Source organism: Marmota marmota, unplaced genomic scaffold, assembly GCF_001458135.2.
Source record: "Marmota marmota marmota unplaced genomic scaffold, marMar, whole genome shotgun sequence".
NCBI lineage: Eukaryota > Metazoa > Chordata > Mammalia > Rodentia > Sciuridae > Marmota > Marmota marmota.
In genome coordinates, this window is record NW_026000173.1 from 228,325 (window position 1) to 245,154 (window position 16,830).

General features: G+C 36.3%; 2 pseudogenes; one reads left to right on the plus strand and one right to left on the minus strand.

Moving 5' to 3' along the window:
* Positions 1-3,626: 3,626 nt before the first annotated feature.
* On the plus strand, positions 3,627-5,353 carry LOC107159919 (annotated as a pseudogene).
* Positions 5,354-11,530: 6,177 nt separating this feature from the next.
* The window catches only part of LOC107159894, an 11,242-nt pseudogene continuing 5,942 nt past the window's right edge, over positions 11,531-16,830 (minus strand).

Below are 16,830 nucleotides of genomic sequence, written 5' to 3' on the forward strand. Positions count from 1 at the left end.
TTACCTCTTTCACCATGTATGCTGGTAATTTGAGTTCTCTCTCCTCTTCATTAGTGTGGCTAAGGGTCTGTCAATTTTATTTATTTTTTCAAAGAATCAACTTTTTGTTTTGTCAATTTTTTTCAGTTTTTTTCTTTTGTTTTGGTTTAATTGATTTCAACTCTAATTTTAAATATTTCTTGACTTCTACTGCTTTTGCTGCTGGTTTGTTCTTCTTTCTCTATGGCTTTGAGATGTAGCCTGAGTTCATTTATTTGTGGATTTTTTTCTTCTTTTAAGGAATGAACTCCATGCAATGAGTTTTCCTCTTAGTACTGCTTTCATAGTGTCACAGAGATTTCGATGTATTGTGTCTGTATTCTCATTTACCTCTAAGAATTTTTAATCTCCTCCTTAATGTCTTATGTAACCCATTGTTCATTCAGTAGCATATTGTTCAGTCTCCATGTGTTGCAGAAATTTTTATTCTTTATTTTGTCATTGATTTACATTTTTTTTCCATTATGATCTGATAAAATGCATGGTAATATACCTACTTTTTTGTATTTGCTAAGAGTTTCCCTATGGCATAGTATATGGTCTATTTTTGAGAAGGATCCATGTGCTGCTGAGAAGAAAGTGTATCTGCTTGATGCTGGTTGATATATTTTATATATGTCAGTTAAGTCTAAGTTATTAATTGTGTTATTGAGCTCTGTAGTTTCTTTATTTGACTTTTGTTTGGAAGATCTCTCCAGTGGTGAGACAGGTATGTTAAAGTCATCCAAGATTATTGTGTTGTGGTCAATTTGACTCTTGAACTTGAGAAGAGCTTGTATGATGAACACAGCTGCACCATTGTTTGGGGCATAAGTATTTATGATTGTTATGTCTTGTAGGTGTATGGTTCTCTTGAGCAGTATGTAATGTCTATCTTCAACCTTTTGGATTAACTTTGGCTTGAAGTCTGCTTTATTTGATGTGAGTATGGAAACCCCTGCTTGCTTCTGCAGTCCATATGAGTGGTATGATTTTTCCCAACCTTTCACCTTCAGTGTGTTGTATATCTGTTCCTATCAGATGAGTCTCCTTGAGGAAGCATATTTTGGGGTCTTTTTTAAAAATCCAATCTGCTAGCCTATGTCTCTTTATTGGTGAGTTTAAGCCATTAATATTCAGGGTTACTATTGAGACATGGTTTGTATTTCCAGCCATATTTGTTTATTTTTGTTATTTAACTTGACTTGGTTTTCCTCTTTGATTAGTTTTTCCTTTAGGGTAATTCCTCCCTCTGCTGATTTTCACTGTTGTTTTTTGTTCTTCTTCATGGAATATTTTCCAAGGATGTTTTGTAGTGTCCATTTTCTAGCTATAAAATTCTTTTAACTTTTGTTTATCATGGGAGGTTTTTATTTCATCTTCAAATCTAAAGCTTAATTTTCTGGATACAAAATTCTTGGTTGGCACCCATTATCTTTCAGAGCTTGATATATGTTGTTCCAGGATCTACTAACTTTCAGGGTCTGTGTTGAAAAATCTGCTGTTACCCTAATTGGTTTTCCCCTATTTGTAATCTGATTTCTTTCTTTCTCAGCTTTTAGACATTAGTATTACTATGTGTATATATATATATATATATATATATATGACTGCATGACCAATGTGATTCTGCAATATATATATATAATATATATATATATATATATATATATATATATATATATATATAGAGAGAGAGAGAGAGAGAGAGAGAGAGAGACAGAGAGAGAGAGAGAGAGAGAGAGAGATTCTCTATCTCCCTGTTGAGGTCATCTTTTGCTTCTTGGATTTGTTTATGTAGCTCATTGTCAAAATGATCTTTCACTGCCTGTATTTTCTCTATTTTATCTTCCTTGAGTTCACAGAACATTTTAACCATGTACATCCTGAACTCCTTCTCTGTAATTCCTTCTTCTGTGGCTGCCAATGATTCTAATCATGTGTGGTGTCTTGATTTGTTTAGGACCCTTTCTTCCCTTGTCTTTACATGTTGCTTGTGTGTGTTCCTTTCCAGCTCTGTGAGTCTGGAGTATTATTGCTTTGTATCATACAGGTTTGTAGTGCTCTTGTAGGGTTCTAAGATGTCACCTTTGTAGGGAGGGACAATGTTAACAGATCCCAATTTCAACAATATACCACTTATGAACAATTTGTTGTTATTAAGACATTTACAGTTTAGTCTCAATGTACAGAAATGTTGTATTCAATTATTATCTAAAATATAATCAGTAATTTTGTAAAAAGATTTACAGTTTCTGAAGGTGGACATTGAACTGAGGGTGGGGTGTAGGATGATATACTGAGGAAATAGGATGAGGTGATATAAAGTTAATATATCTTAGGAAGTATGAAAGAGAAATCTAATGAAGAGGGTTAGTAGCAAGAGAATAGACAGGAAGTAATTTAGGGTAGACAAGTACATGGGAAGACAGAGTACATAAAACAAACACACATATGTATTCAGAAAAATACAGGATGTTAAAATAGTAAAATTTGGAGGGGAAAAGAAAAATGAAAGAAGAAAAAAGAGCATATACAACACTTCTATATTATATTATTCAGGTGACTCAGTCCTCAAAATCCTATTTCATGCAAAGTTCTTGGTTTCACATATATTGGGGATGTGAGGGCCAGGGAATAGAGGAGTAGAAGAGAAAGAGAAACAAATACTCCAAGAAAGAAACCAGAGTTCTTGCTAGTTTTAGAGATCTGTATCTTTCCTACTTCTCTTCTCATCCAATAGGTGGCGTTGTCTATTGTAAACTGGTTTCTCTGCCCTCAGGATATTGTAGGTAACCAGGGTGGGAAGATTTGTCCTGGTGTAGGGCACCTGGAAACAGGGAGTGCCACCTACCAGTCCCTGCAGGGAGACTGCACCTCACGGGTCTCTTTCTGGGACCACTGATATGTCTGGGGTGCCCAGTACTATCTCCCTATCTTGCCTGGAGATTTCCCAGGTCCTGGTCTCTCTGTTAGGCTCCAAACATTAGCCCCATCTCCCTCTCCCTTAGCAGTTCCCAATTGGGGAACTTCTCACACTGGGGCTTCGGGGGTGGCTCCCTGGTCACACCGCACACCTGTGTTGAGCAACTACTGTGTTGGGTTACCACCGCTGGGGAAAGGGGGAGGTTGCAAACCTGGTACCTGGCTGCTGGAGATCTGATCTGGGAGCTGCCCCCACCTAATATGGTGAGAATGTTGAGCCAAGGTGGAGGCAGTCTGCTTCCAGCACCGGCTGGGGTGTCTGGTAAGGTGGGGGGAGCGGGTGATGACATTGTTCTGTGGGTAGGTAGTAGCTGAGTGACCTGCATGGGAGGTGAGTGAAGTCTAAGAGTTCTGCAGAGGTGCTGATAGGTGATTCTGCTAAGGTACTAGCCAGCCCTAAATGGGATAGAACTTCAGGCTTTGGGTTTTGGGAGGCAGGAGTCCAGGAGTCCTACTTGAAAGCTGAGGCCCAGCCCTGTGCAGAGTCACAGCTGCTGGTGATTTCTGCGGAAATCAGCTGTGTAGGGGTCTTCTAACACTCTCAGAGATGCAGTATTCTGACTAGGTGAGATCTGGATCATGGAGCAACACAGACTGCTGCCTCCCTCTGACCTGCCATCTTTTTGATATCCTTTTGGGGAGAGCAGATTGGCCACAAGGTCAGGAAGGTATGTGACTGTTACTACTGCCATATCTACTCCTATTCAAACACTGTTGAGAAGTGAAAGGAGATTCAGAAGGGGTTGAATACTGGGATCCAGGATCTCTACACTGTGCTTCACACAACTGAAGATTATTTAAGGCAAGTGCTGTGTAAAGCTGCTGAGCCAGTGAACACCCATGTCATCCAGGTGAAGAAAATGAAAGCCATTTACCACATGCTGAACATGTCCAGCTTGGACTGACAAACAAGTGCCTCATCCCCGAGGTCTGGTGTTCTGAGGGTGATCTGCTTGACCTGCGCAGGGTGCTAGAGGAGGGCTTGGGAGAGAGCAGGGCTACCATCCCCTCATTTATGAACACAATCCCCACAAAAGAAACACCCTCAACCCTAATCCAGACCAACAGATTCATCCAGGGATTTCAGAGCATCATGGATGCTTATGGCATTGGGAGCTACAGGGAAGTGAATCTAGCTCTCTTCCAACATCACATTCCCAGTTTTGTTTGCAGTGGTGTTCGGAGACCTTGGCCTCAGCTTTGTGATGTTCTTATTTGCCCTCTTATTGGTAAAAATGAAAATCATCCTGAACTGAACCAGTTGCAGGACATCTTGAGGATGTTTCTCAATGGCCGATACATCTTTCTGCTCATGGGACTGTTCTCAGTGTACACAGGCCTCATCTACAATGACTGCTTCTCCAAGTCACTCAACATCTTTGGCTCTCAGTGGAATGTGTCTGCCATGTACAGCTCCAGTCACACTCAGCAGGAGCCTGAGAAGATGGCTCTGTGGAACGACGGTGTCCTGAGGCACAACAGGGTGCTGCAGTTGGACTGAGCCATTCCTGGAGTGTTCCGACACCCTTATCCTTTGGGGATTGACCCAACTTGGAACATAGCAACCAATCACCTCACTTTCCTAAATTCTTTCAAAATGAAAATGTCTGTGATACCTCATCTTTATGACTGTCTATAAGTGGCTCATGTTTCTGGCAGAAACTTACAAGGAAGCTCCCAGCATTCTGATTGAGTTCATCAACTTGTTCATATTCCCAGCAAGTGGATCAAGTGGCCTTTACCCAGGGCAGGAGCACATCCAGAAAGTGCTGCCGGTTGTCACAGTACTGTCTTCTTGGGAAAACCAGTTTTCTTGTTGTGGCTACACAATGTGCAGAGTTGGTTACATACTTGTAAGGAAAAATAGTGAGGAAGTTGTTTCTCTGCTGGGAAACCAGGATATAGAAGAGGGAAATAACCAAATGGAAGATGGATGCAGAGAAATGCCATGCAAAGAGTTTCATTTTGGAGAAATACTATTAACGCAAGTAATTCACTCCATTGAGTATTGTCTTAGCTTCATGTCCAATACTGCACCCTACCTGCGGCTCTGGGCACTCAGTGCTCATGAACTGCTCTCTGATGTCCTGTGGGCCATGCTGATGCGAGTGGGCCTACAAGTGTACACCATCTACCGTGTCTTGCACTGCTCCCAGTGATTGCTTTCTTTGCAGTTTTGACTATTTTCATCCTCTTGATCATGAAAGGGCTTTATGCATTTCTTCATACAATATGCCTCCACTGGGTAGAATTTCAGAACAAATTCTACATTGGTGCAGGCACCAAATTTGTTCCTTTCTCATTCAGTCTAATTTCATGGAAGTTGAGTGGCAGTGACAACATGGCATGATCATATTGCTGTAACCAATGAGCTTTCAGAATTATGAAGAATATCATGTTGTAGAATTTCACATATGTCAAATTTATGATAGGAAAAGCTCTGTCTTCATTGATTACCTTATTGTGTAGCCAAATAATTCTGTAAGATATACCTCTTCTTCATATGCTAAATATTTTGTAACACTTATCAATTTCAGATACATACTTTTTTGGTTTTTATTACAAGCAAGTGTAAGGTCATGCCAAATGTTATACTAAAGTTATTTGTTTCTAAATACAGGATTGGGGGAAAGAAGCCAATTTTGGAAGGCTAATTGAAAATGGTTCTAGATACTTGATTCCTTTTAAACCTTATTTTTAAAGATACAGAGTTTATTATGTCAAAAAAAAAGAAATTAAATACATATAGTTTCTTTCCACCTTCAGATAGTAAAAAATGAAACCATAAGGAATAACTTTTAAACAGGTGGTCTCAATAATTTAACTAGAATGAAACTATAGAAGAATTACTTTTAGCTGAAGGTTACCCAAATACCTACCCCATCATCACAGCCAAGGAGAGTGGGGTGGAGCTTACCCAAGAGCAAATCACTCCTGGTAATTGCTAACTCTAAACCAGTACTCCCTATAGTGTCAGGGGGAGATTAGGTGAAAACAAGCCACTGACTTTCTATCTCAATCATGAGAATGGATAGAATTGTGAGGAAATGCACCAGCCACGGTGGACACTTCTGTACAATAGATCAGAATATAGGATTTTGCATTCACAGGCCCCACAATTGCAAATAGCCACCAAATCCTTAGATACAGCCACTACACATAAGCCCCTGCAGAGGAAAGTTGTTACTTTGCAATTCACAGTCCCCAGCCACCATCAATTATACTACAGAGCGATAGTTAAATGTGTGTGTGTGTGTGTGTGTGTATATATATATATATATATATATATATATATATATATATATATATAATCATCAAAACAGGCATGAATACAAATGGAATAGTATAGAATACACATAGACAAACTCACATAGATACAGTCATCTAGTATTCAACAAAGGTGTCAAAAAGTAACATTGAAGATAGGCTTTTAAACAAATGTTGCTAAGAAAACTGGATATTCATATGTAAAAGAATGAAGTTAGATCCCTATCTCTCACCCTGCACAAAAAGATGAATAAAAAATCTAGGAAATAGACTAGTATCCCTGCAAATGCTAAAAGAAAACATAGGTTCAATACTAAAACATATTGGTTCAGCTACCAAATTCCTTAACAAGACCCCTCCCAAAAATCTCAAAAAATAAAACCAAGGATCAATAGTTGGTATTCCATCAAATTGGTAAAGCTTCTGCACAGCAGAGAAAACAATTAAGAACATGAAGAGAAATCCCACAATCAATAAATGGGCAAAAGAACTAAACAGACATTTCTCAAAAGAAGAAATACAAATGGCCAAAAATATACACAAAAAAAAGTTCAACGTTTTTACCAATCAAGGAAAAGTAAATCACAACTACATTCAGATTTCATCTCACTCTAAGGTAAAATGGCAAATGCAAAGAATATGAGTAATTATAAATGCTGTTAAGAATGTGGAGGACACTCATATGTTGTTAGTGGACTAAAAATTAATATAAGCACTTTGGAAAGCACAATGAAGCTTCCTCAAAAAACTAGGAAGCAACCACAATACAACCCAATTTTCCCAGTTTCCTTGGTATTTATCAAAATAAATTAAAATCACATATTCTAATGATACATGCATACCAATGTTTATAGCAACATCGTTCATAATAACCAAGATGTGTAAGCAGACCAGATACCTATCAGTAGTTGAATGGATAAAGAAAATGTGGTATATACACACAATGGAGTTTTACTCAACTATAGAGAAAAATGAAATTATAGCATTTGCTGATAGATGATGGAACTAGGGAACATCATGCTAAATGAAATAAATCATACTCTGAAAGTCAAAGGTTGAATGTTTTCTCTCACATGCAGAAGCTAGAGCAAAATAAGTTAAAAAATGGGGAGGAGAGATTCCATTATAAAAAAGGGGGGATCTCAGTGGAGTAGGAAAATGTATCTGAGGGGCAGAAAGTATAGAAGGGGAAAGGAAGGAATTGCAGAATAAATTTGGTCAAATTATACTATGTACATATATGAATATACTTCACCTTTATGTATATCTTTAAATAAATAAATAAAAACAATAAGTAGAGAGATGACCAGTAAACTAGAGGAATGGGAAGAGAAGGAGAGAAAAGAGGATTGAAATGGGGCAAATTATACTCCGTACACCTATAAATATGTAAAAAATAACCCCACAAAAAATAAAGCTAAAAAAGACTAGCATGGTACTGGCATAAAAATAGATACATAGACCAATGGAACCAAATTGAAAGGCCAGTACAAACCTGCACATATGAGGTCAACTAGATTTGACAAAGGCACCAAAAATACACACTGCAAAAAATAATCAATTTAATAAAAGGGTTTGGGGAAAACTGCTTTCTACATGTAAAAGGAAGTGAAATTGGATTCTTATCTTACACCATATACAAAAATAAACTCAAAATGGATTAACAACTTGAAACTATAAAACTCCTGGAAGACAATATAGAAGAAAATCCCATGCCATTGGTCTTGGTAATGAGATTATTGCATATGATATCAAAAGCACAGACAATGGAAGCAAAATTAGCAAGTGGAAGGGCATCAAGCTAAAAAGCTTATTCAGAGAAACAATCAACAGAGTGAAAGGGAAATCTATGGGAAGGGAAAAGATAATTGAAAACCATATATCCAAAAAGTTGTTCATATCCAAAATGTAGTAGTAATTTGCACAACTTATTAGCAAAAAAACAAAATATTGTAATGAAAAATACATCGAAAAGAGATGTGTTCCCAAGAAAGGCAGAAAAATGGCTATGAAAATGTGCTCAACATCACTTAGTCACCAGGGAAACACAAATAAAAACCACAATGAGATGTCACCTCATACATTCGAGGATGGCTATCATCAAAAATTCAAAAGATAGTAGATCTTGGTGAGGATGTGGAGAAAGGTTTATCCTTACACATTGTGGGTGGAAATGCAAATAATTATAACCAGTATGGAAAAGAGTACAGGGTTCATAACAATTAAAAACAGAACTACATTATGATCTAGCAACCCCACTTCGGTGTATATATCCAAAGGAAACAAAATCACTCCCATTTTCACTGAAGCATTAATCACAACAACCAAGATATGGAAACAATCTAAGTATCAGCTAACAAAGGAATAAATAAAGAAAACATGGTATGTTTATATACAAAGGAGTATTATTCACCCTTAACAAGAGAGAATGCTGCTATTTGTGATAATATGGATGAAATTAAAAAAAATAAATAGTAGAAGTGTGTTTATCAAATATTATGTAGTGGTAGAAATTGTGTAGTTATAAAAATGGGGAGGTGTTGATCAAAGGAACCAAATTTTCAATTACAAGATGAATAAATAGAGATGCCCTACTGTATAGAAATCTGATTGTACTTGATAATTACATATTATATACTTGTAATTTGCTAACAGAATGAACTTTAAGTATGCTCAGCACATATATGCAAACACTCAGATACATAATTATGTGAAGTGATGGATGTGTTAATTAGCTTAATTGTGGTAATCATTTCAAATGCATCCATATATTAAAATATCATGTTGTACACCTTTGAATTTGTACAATTTTAATTTGTCAAATATATATCAATAGAAACAGGAAAAAGAAAATTGTAGATCAATTTTTCTCAGTAACATATATGAAAATTAAATAAAATTTGGGATGGGGTTATGGCTCAGTGGTAGAGCACTCACCTAGCACATGTGAGACACTGGGTTCAATCCTCAGCACCACATAAAGATAAATAACGGTATTGTATGCATCTACCATTAAAAAATATTTTTTTTAAAAAATCCAACATGAAAAAAGTTAATGACATAATTAAATATCAATTCTAGGAATCACCCATAGATTAATGTTTTTAAATAAGTCAATCAGTGCAATTTATTGCATTAATAAAAATTACATTAAAAGAATATTTCTTTTTCAAGGATAGTACATGTGCCAGTTATTGCCACTTCATTACAACTTTTACCAGAGAGTCTAGCTAATTTAATAACACAAAAAAATATAACCATAAAAGTAGAAACTAATAAATGTTCATGTTTTCAAATAATGATTATATACATATGAAACTGTAAAAACCTACAAATTATAAGCTACAAGATATACATAAATATTAAAATATTGAATTATGAGTCCATAAATAGAATTATATACACCCAAACAACTAATTTAGAGGTGATAATACAGAGCACTTGAAAAAGTAGATCTTTTTCAATAAGTTGTGCTGGATTACTTGAATTTTTGCAGTAGAAAAAAATTTTGTGATCCCCTAACTCACATCATATATAGAAATAAATTTCAAATATATTATCATCTAAATGTAAAATATAAAGCAATAAAATAGAGGAAAACTAAAAAGTAATCTTCACTAGTTTGATGTAAGCAAAGACTTTTCAATAACATAAAAATCATAAACCATAAAGAAAAAAATAATAAAGTGAACTATTTTGATGTAAATAACTTTATTAATCAAAACAGAAAATGGAAGAAGTCAACTCACAGAGGAGAAAATATCTGAATATATTTATCTGAAGGAATATATTCAAAATTTTATATATAAAAAAGAGAAAATGTCAAAAGAAAATTGGCAAAAGATGGGTAATACTTCAAAAAAATAGATATCTAAAAGATTAATATTAAAAAGGTGCTCATTGTTTGCTAAATTAATAAATAATTGGCAAAATAAGGTATCATTCTACATAGTAAAATACGATATTAAAATATGTAGACAAATGAGAAAACTTTTATGTATTGATGTGGGATGGCATATAATATAAAATAGGTTATTATATATTTTTTAAAATATCTTATTTTTTTAGGTGTAGATGGACACAACACAATGCCTTTTTATTTTTATGTGGTGCTGAGGATCGAACCCAGGTCCCACCCGTGCTAGGAGAGCGCTCTACCGCTGAGCCACAATCCAAGCCCTGGTTATTATATTTTTTAAGAGAAAAATATAACTGGATACCTATACATGCTTGCCTGTTTGTACGTAAGTATGCATTGTCACTAGGAGGGCCTATGGGAAAATTATTACAATTAGTTTCTATCTGTGAAATTCAACTTATTGACCATTTATTTACAAGACAATTCAAATGTAAATGCTATATGCTTAGAAATATGAACGTGGACAGTTTGTGATTCACAACTAAATTTTTTTAAATTGAAAAGAACCAAAAAATGAGATGTTTAATTTGGAATGTACACAATAAAGAAAACTACACACAATTCAGTAAACTTTCATATTTTTATTGGTCTTTGAATTCTTATGGTGAAAGGACAGAAATCACTGAAAATAATCCAAAATAATTTGAGAATTACTTTGAGACCTTCTCATGTCAAATGATCTTGAAGACAAAATTTAGAGTAAAATGCAGTAAATGTATTATTAAAATGATGTGATTCTCTTTTACATGGTTTAGCAAAGGTAACATGGATTGAAAGACAAACTGATTTAATGGAAGGAGCATATAGAAAGCTGAATGAAGGGAACAGAGCCCATAGTACCTCATTTAGACTACTTTCATTTTAAAGAAGATATTTGTCATTTCTAGCACTTATATTATAAAAACAAAAAAAAGTTGCAAAATGAAAGATTCGGATCACATTTACTAAATTTCCTTCAAATAGACCCTATTTATTCTTGTGAAAATTCTTTGAGTTAAATATTTTATTTGATTCCAAAACAACAAAAAGAATAAGAAAAAGGATGGGTAACCACAAAGGGCATGAATATTATTTTAAATATGCTTAGAAAGTGATTTTTAAAATGTTTCCCAAACATGATTTTATAATAGAAATATTAAATTTTCAAAGTGTGAGTAAAGAATCTTCTTAAATGTATTTTGCTTTTTAAAAGCATCATTTAGAGCCAGAAACAGTGGTACATATCTGTAATATCAGTGACTTAGGAGTTTGGGGCAGGAGGTTCACAAGTTTCAGGCCAGTGTTGGCATCTTGGAAAGACCTAGTTTTAATTTAAAAAAGAAAAAATGTTTGGGGATATAGCTAAGTCGGTAGAGCACCCCTGGCTACAATCTCCAACACAACAACAACAAAATAATAATATATAGCTGCAAAAACATCATGAATCAAGAAATAGAAAAGACAATCCATGGTCTGTTGCCCTAGAAAAACACAAGAATGAATTGTTACTACCCGCCAAGGTTGAGGAGTTGCACTTACACCTTTGTCAAGTGATACTTCTTCCACCTTGAGTGAGAGTTCTTCATGAAGTGCCTTGGAAATGGCATTCACAGCAGAATAGACTTTGTAACTCTTATGTGAGGCTTTCATATCCCAAACATGTACAGCTCAAGTTGCCAGGCTATCACTTTGTTCACACTGGTTCAATAACCTGACCCCATGTTGATCCAGATATGGACAATCAAATAATAAAGACCACATATTCTGATTAAAGACATCACAGGGATATTGTGCAGGCCAAACACTTTTGAGAAAATCTTTAAAACCAAGTATCTCTTCCATGTGTACTAAAATTATAATACTCCATCAAAATATGTATAAGGTAGCATTTGTCCAAAGGATAATGGATCTATATCCCAGTCAGATGTTGTAACCCAAATATTACCAAATGGAAGACTGTAAAATAATTTACATACAAATTTCAGAAGAGAATATGTGTCACCAAATACAACACTGACATTTGAATATGCGAATCTTTCCATGAAAAGTACACTGTAAACAGTATCCTTTGCAGGAAACTTTCTGTAAATGCAACACAGAGTCCATTGTTGGCAATTTCTTGTGTCATGTCCCTGAGAAACATTTCTCCCCTGATGTTATCTGGAATCACAAGAGCAACCCAGGTTCAACCAAAATGTAGCATTAGTTGAATAATTCCTTGATACTGGGCTTTGTCTCTGAGTCTGTGGCCAAATGGACAGTAGCTGATCTAAACAGAGCAGAATGTTACTGCTAAGACAAAATTATGATGCTTATTCAAAAATGACTAATTATCCCATCTTGTATATACTTTGTGGAAGAAATTTAAAAATTAAGGAAATGAGTTGACTAAGAAGTATCAATTTTCGACTACTGCCCTGGGGCATGGGCTGCTGTAGTGGGGGCCTGGAAAGTGACGGATGTTGGTAAAGAAGAACAAATTGCAAACTCAACATGGCGGCGGGTGGGGAGGCAGCGCTTTCAGTACCTCATCAGCCATGCAGACAGAGAGACACATCAGAACATTCAGATTCTGCCTGCTGAGAAACTCCCAGCAAAATTCCGCTGAAGTGAGACCTAGGTGGGGAGTTTGGGATTATTGGAGGTGACAGCTTGCCCCTGACGGGTAAATCTCAGCCACCCTGTGCGCGGAGGTGCGGGTCACCACTGTCTGGCGACCGGCCCCAGAAGGAGGTGTTTCAGCAATGCCAGAGACCGTGTGCAGCGTAGAGACCCTTTGAAGAGGTTGCTAACCAAGCCTTCATGAAACAGAGGACCGAGAACTGAAACCGAGACCAGGACAGACCAGAGACAGGCCAGACCCACCCCTCCCATTGGACACTACAGAAAGGAGTCTGGGGCCTGCCATAGCAGAGAGCTGATGTCACCAGAGTTTGGCGGACGGGATCCCTTCCCAGCAAAATCGGCTTCAACAGGTGTGTGACTCCCATCCCCACCAGATATATATAGCTGGGAAACCTCAAAAATCTCTCCCCAGAGTTCTGTGGGCATGACTGTAGGGGCCGAGGGAATCAGAGGGGACTCCTGACCTCCAACTCCCCCTACCACCAGCGGCAACACCCAAGGCCTTAGCCACCAGCTCCCAGGGGCATGGCCACCGAAGAAATCCAGGCAAAATAAGCTGACCGTTCCCAGATCACTTGCTCCACAACCTTGGGACCTGGGTGAATGGCAAACAGAGAGAGTACTCAGTCGTTGGGAGAACAGGACACTCAGGGGGCTGCAAGTGTAACTAAATCTGTGGAGAACGCCTCCGGTGAGTGGGGCCTGGCTGGCTGGCAGGAGGAAGGGGGGAGGGGCCAGAGAAGAGAAACAGACCTGAACTAACAGGATTGGAAAGACGCCCAGTAGAGGAAGAGGAGCCACCTTACAGGGATTGCTTCCGGGATATAGAGGGCAGAAGCTCGGCTTGGAGAGCACAGCTCCACCCACTGGAAGAGAAGAAAATAGAACTCTAAGACTTCATTTATCATTTTTTTCTTTTCCCTTTTCAATTTTTATTATTCTTTCCATTCTCCTTTATTCTACCTATATTTCTCTCCCTTTTTCTCTTTAAGGAATTCTTCCTTTCCCTTCCCCCTAACTTTCATACCAAGCATTACGACTTTCATTACATGTAATTTTCTAAATGCAAATAGGTGAATGTTCCGAGGCTGTCTATATGGCTCCTAAGTACCTAGCTATTACCAAATACCCTGATCCATTCACCTGTTAATATCCCCCTTCGGTAGAGCAAACTTCCAAAGTAGCCAAGACATACTAACCTTCATACCATCATAGCACCCAACCTAAACATAAAGTCCTAAGACCAAACAACAGATCACTATATGCCTACAGAATACATAAGCCTTTTATGAAATGAATAAATAAGCTTTAAATTACAATAAAGCCCAACATCTCTAGACATAGTCTCCCACCACAAAGGAGAGACCACAGAGATATACAAAACCAAAACAAATCTATAGGAGAAAACAGAAACACAGCAGTTAAACAGAATTGGAAAGTAACGTGAACACCATGAAAAAACAAGGGAAAAAAGGATTACAAACAATGCAGGATAACTTAAATTTACAGGAGAACCTAGAGGCATCAGAAAAATGGACAGAGAAAGAACTCAAGGCATACCTGACTCAGATGGAAAGGAATCTTAAAGAAGTCATTAGACAGCAAGTCCAAACAATGAAAGAATACTTTGAAAATGAATTACATAAGCCGATTCAAGAAGCAAAAAAATCAACTCTACCAGGAGATAGAGATTTTTAAAAAATCAAACAGTAATCCTAGAAATAAAGGAAACCATAAAGCAAATCAAAAACTCAAATGAGAATATTACAAGTAGATTAGATCAAATAGAAGTCAAAACATCAGATAATGAAGACAAAGTATATCAACTCGAAAAGAGTATAGTCAGTGCAGAAAGGCTGATAAGAAACCATGAGCAAAACATCGAAGAGATATGGGATGTCATAAAAAAAAACAAACTTAAGAGTCATTGGGATAGAGGAAAGTATAGAGGTGAAAATCAAAGGAATGAACAATCTGTTGAATGAAATAATTTTAGAAAACTTTCCAGACATTAAAAATTAAATGGATGTCCAAATCCTAGAAGACTACAGGATGCCAAACATACAAAACCATAATAGACCAACTCCAAGACACATTATTATGAAGATATCCAACATACAGAACAAGGAGAGAATATTAAAAGCTACAAGAGAAAGGAGGCCGATTACACTCAGGGGTAAACCAATTAGGTTAAAGGCTGATTTTTCATCACAGATGTTGAAAGCAAAAAGATCCTGGAACAATATATTTCAAATGCTGAAAAATAATGGATTCCAAGCAAGAATATTGTATCTGGCAAAATTACGCTTCAGGTTTGACAACGAAATTGAAATACTTCACAATAAACAAAAGTTAAAAGAATTCACAACCAGAAAACCAGCACTGCAAAGCATTTTGAGCAAAACACTACAAGAAGAGGAAATGAAAAACAGCATCCAAAACCAACAGTGGGAGATAACTCAGTAAAGGGGGGGGGGAATAATCAAAGACAAAAAACAAGCCAAATTAAAATAAATTAATAAACAAACAAACAAACATGACTGGAATTACAAACCATATATCAATAGTAACCCTAAATGTTAATGGCTTAAATGCACCAATCAAGCGACAGAGGCTAGTAACTTGGATTAAAAAAACAGATCCAATAATATTCTGCCTTCAGGAGACTCATATGATAGGAAAAGACATACACAGGCTGAAAGTGAAAGGTTGGGAAAAATCATACCACTCACATGGTCCTCGGAAGCAAACAGGAGTGGCCATACTCATATCGAATAAAATCAACTTCAAACCTAAGTTAATCAAAAGGGATAAATAAGGACACTATATACTGTTAAAAGGAACCATTCACCAACAAGACATAACGGTTATCAATATGTATGCACCAAATAATGGTGCTGCAATGTTCATAAAACAAACTCTCCTCAAGTTCAAGAATCAAATAGTCCACAACACAATAATTATGGGTGACTTCAACACACACATTCGACAGATCCTCCAAACAAAAGTTGAATAAAGAAACTACAGAACTCAATAATACAATCAATAACCTAGACTTAACCAACATATATAGAATATATCAACCATCATCAAGTGGATATACGTTCTTCTCAGCAGCACATGGATCTTTCTCAAAGATAGACCATATATTATGCCATAGGGCAACCCTTAGTAAATATAAAGGTGTGGAGATAATACCAAGAATCTTATCTGATCATAATGGAATGAAACTGGAAATCAATGATAAAAGAAGGAAGGAAAAATCCTGCATCACCTGGAAAATGAATAATATGTTGCTGAATGATCAATGGGTTACAGAAGACATAAAGGAGGAAATCAAAAAATTCTTAGAGATAAATGAAAATACAGACACAACATATCGGAATCTATGGGACACAATGAAAGCAGTTCTAAGACGGAAATTCATTGCCTGGAGTTCATTCCTCAAAAAAAGAAAAAAACAACAAATAAATGAGCTCACATTTCATCTCAAAACCCTAGAAAAGGAAGAGCAAAACAACAGCAAATGTAGCAGAAGTCAAGAAATAATTAAAATCAGAGCAGAAATCAACGAAATTGAAACAAAAGAAACAATTGAAAAAATTGACAAAATTAAAAGTTGGTTCTTCAAAAAAATAAATAAGATCAACAGCCCCTTTGCCATGCTAACGAAGAGAAGAGAGAACTCAAATTACTAACATACAGGATGAAAAAGGCAATATCACAACAGACACTACAGAAATACAGAAGACAATTAGAAATGATTTTGAAAACCTATATTCCAATGAAATAGAAGACAGTGAAGACATCGATAAATTTCTTAAGTCATATGATTTGCCCAGATTGAGTCAGGAAGATACACACAATTTAAACAGATCAATAACAAAGGAGGAAATAGAAGAAGCCATCAAAAGACTACCAACCAAGAAAAGCCCTGGACCGGATGGGTATACAGCGGAGTATTACAAAACATTTAAAGAAGAATTAATACCAATACTTTTCAAGTTATTTCAGGAAATAGAAAAAGAAGGAGCTCT